The sequence below is a fragment of the Mobula birostris genome, chromosome 7 (assembly GCF_030028105.1).
Source record: "Mobula birostris isolate sMobBir1 chromosome 7, sMobBir1.hap1, whole genome shotgun sequence".
Lineage (NCBI taxonomy): Eukaryota > Metazoa > Chordata > Chondrichthyes > Myliobatiformes > Myliobatidae > Mobula > Mobula birostris.
In genome coordinates this window covers 182,811,141-182,814,067 of record NC_092376.1, presented here as the reverse complement: position 1 = coordinate 182,814,067, position 2,927 = coordinate 182,811,141, and the positions used below count along the sequence as shown (strand labels likewise).

At 47.2% G+C, this 2,927-nt stretch overlaps 1 non-coding gene across 1 annotated transcript; it reads left to right on the top strand.

Moving 5' to 3' along the window:
* The first annotated feature begins 2,349 nt into the window (after positions 1-2,349).
* trnac-gca (transfer RNA cysteine (anticodon GCA)) lies at positions 2,350-2,421 on the top strand. The gene has a single exon. It is a non-coding gene; the product is annotated as a tRNA-Cys (tRNA).
* Positions 2,422-2,927: the final 506 nt, after the last annotated feature.

The following is a 2,927-nucleotide window of genomic DNA, read 5'->3' as shown; positions in this document are numbered from 1 at the left end:
TACTGACTCAGGCAGTGCATTCCATGCACCAACCACTCTCTGAGTAAAAATCCTTCCTCTAATATCCCCCTTGAACTTCCCACCCCTTACCTTAAAGCCATGTCCCCTTGTATTGAGCAGTGGTGCCCTGTGGAAGAGGCGCTGGCTATCCACTCTATCTATTCCTCTTATTATCTTGTACACCTCTATCATGTCTCCTCTCATCCTCCTTCTCTCCAAAGAGTAAAGCCCTAGCTCCCTTAATCTCTGATCATAATGCATACTTTCAAAACCAGGCAGCATCCTGGTAAATCTCCTCTGTACCCTTTCCAATGCTTCCACATCCTTCCTATAGTGAGACGACCAGACTGGACACAGTACTCCAAGTGTGGCCTAACTACAGTTTTATAGAGCTGCATCATTACATCGCGACTCTTAAACTCTATCCCTCGACTTATGAAAGCTAACACCCCATAAGCTTTCTTAACTACCCTATCCACCTGTGAGGCAACTTTCAGGGATCTGTGGACATGTACCCGCAGATCCCTCTGCTCCTCCACACTACCAAGTATCCTGCCATTTACTTTGTACTCTGCCTTGGAGATTGTCCTTCCAAAGTATACCACCTCACACTTCTCCTGGTTGAACTCCATCTACCATTTCTCAGCCCACTTCTGCATCCCATCAATGTCTCTCTGCAATCTATGACAATCCTCTACACTATCTACAACACCACCAACCTTTGTGTCATCTGCAAACTTCCCAACCCACCCTTCTACCCCCATATCCAGGTCGTAAATAAAAATCACAAAAAGTAGAGGTCCCAGAACAGATCCTTGTGGGACACCACTAGTCACAAGCCTCCAATCTGAATGTACTCCCTCCACCACCACCCTCTGCCTTCTGCAGCCAAGCCAATTCTGAATCCACCTGGCCAAACTTCCCTGGACCTCATGCCTTCTGACTTTCTGAATAAGCCTACCGTGTGGAACTTTGTCAAGTACCTTACTAAAATCCATATAGATGACATCCACTGCACTACCCTCATCTGTATGCCTGGTCACCTCCTCAAAGAACTCTATCAGGCTTGTTAGACACGATCTGCCCTTCACAAAGCCATGCTGACTGTCCCTGATCAGACCATGATTCTCTAAATGCCCAGAGATCCTATTTCTAAGAATCTTTTCCAACAGCTTTCCCACCACAGACGTAAGGCTCACTGGTCTATAATTACCCGGACTATCCCTACTGCCTTTTTCGAACAAGGAGACAACATTCGCCTCCCTCCAATCCTCTGGTACCATTCCCGTGGACAACGAGGACATAAAGATCCTAGCCAATGGCTCAGCAATCTCTTCCCTCGCCTCGTGGAGCAGCCTGGAGAATATTCCATCAGGGCCCGGGGACTTATCCGTCCTAATGTATTTTAATAACTCCAACACCTCCTCTCCCTTAATATCAACATGCTCCAGAATATCAACCTCACTCATATTGTCCTCACCATCATCAAGTTCCCTCTCATTGGTGAAGACCAAAGAGAAGTATTCATTGAGGACCTCACTCACTTCCACAGCCTCCAGATACATCTTCCCACCTTTATCTCTAATCGGTCCTACCTTCACTCCTGTCATCCTTTTGTTCTTCACATAATTGAAGAATGCCTTGGGGTTTTCCTTTACCCTACTCACCAAGGCCTTCTCATGCCCACTTCTTGCTCTTCTCAGCCCCTTCTTAAGCTCCTTTCTTGCTTCCCTATGTTCCTCAACAGACCCATCTGATCCTTGCTTCCTAAACCTCATGTATGCTGCCTTTTTCCACCTGACTAGATTTTCCACCTCACTTGTCACCCATGGTTCCTTCACCCTACCATTCTTTATCTTCCTCACTGGTACAAATTTATCCCTAACATCCTGCAAGAAATCTCTAAACATCGACCATATGTCCATACTACATTTCCCTGCATGACTGGGTGGTATCACCTGGAAAAGGTAAAGGACTGGAGAATAAGGAATATGCTAGGAGAAGAGGGTGAAACACTGGGAAAAGGGAAGAAGGAGGAGTACCAGGGGGAGGTGATAGACAGGTAAAGAGAAGTAAGAGGCCAGAGTGGGGAAAAGAAAAAGAAGAATGGGGAATAGAAAAAAATATTTTACTGGAAGGAGAAATCAATGTTCACGTCATTATATGCCACTTGAGACATGTACAACTCTTTCATCCTTGGTGCCGGACAGAAGTATGGGAAACAGTTTCACAAATGTGTAATGGCAGGCAAGGTGACCTAGTCAAAAGTGTATTGTCATATGCATGAAATCTATCAAATATTGTAAGGTCCAGTTAAAGTGCATGTGGAAATTATGATTCCTATCGACTGGGGGTATAGCTCAGCGGCAGAGCATTTGACTGCAGATCAAGAGGTCCCCGGTTCAAATCCGAGTGCCCCCTTAATTTTGGTTCCAAGGTTGTCAAGCCAAGGAGTGGTAGTGGGGACAAGCTCCCACTACCTAAAAGTGCTCCTCACAGTATGCGCCTCAGATAGCCTCTGACAACTAAGTCCAACTCCTGGCCTTCTCCTTAGCCTCTAAGCCTGGCGGAACTGTTTCTACTGACAGGAGAAGGGGCGAAGGCGGGTCCTGGCACCTTAAAACCAGGACTTCAGGTAGATGGAGCTCATCAGCCTGGGAAAGCAGTCCATCTAAAAGAGGGAAACTCTGATTTCAAACCTCCGCTGCCTTGCGGCCATACCCACTGATGGGAAAGGCTTTGGGAGTAAACCCTAAGGACAAATCTGGAGCCGGAATCCCTAAGGCAGTCCGACGTTGCTTTCAACCTCGTTCTGGCAACTCCTGCGACGACACTGGTGCCAAGCTGTATCGGCCCTTGCCCTTCCCTTGGACAACATCGGTGTCGTGGAGAGGGGAGACTTGCAGCATGGGCAACTGCCGGTCTTC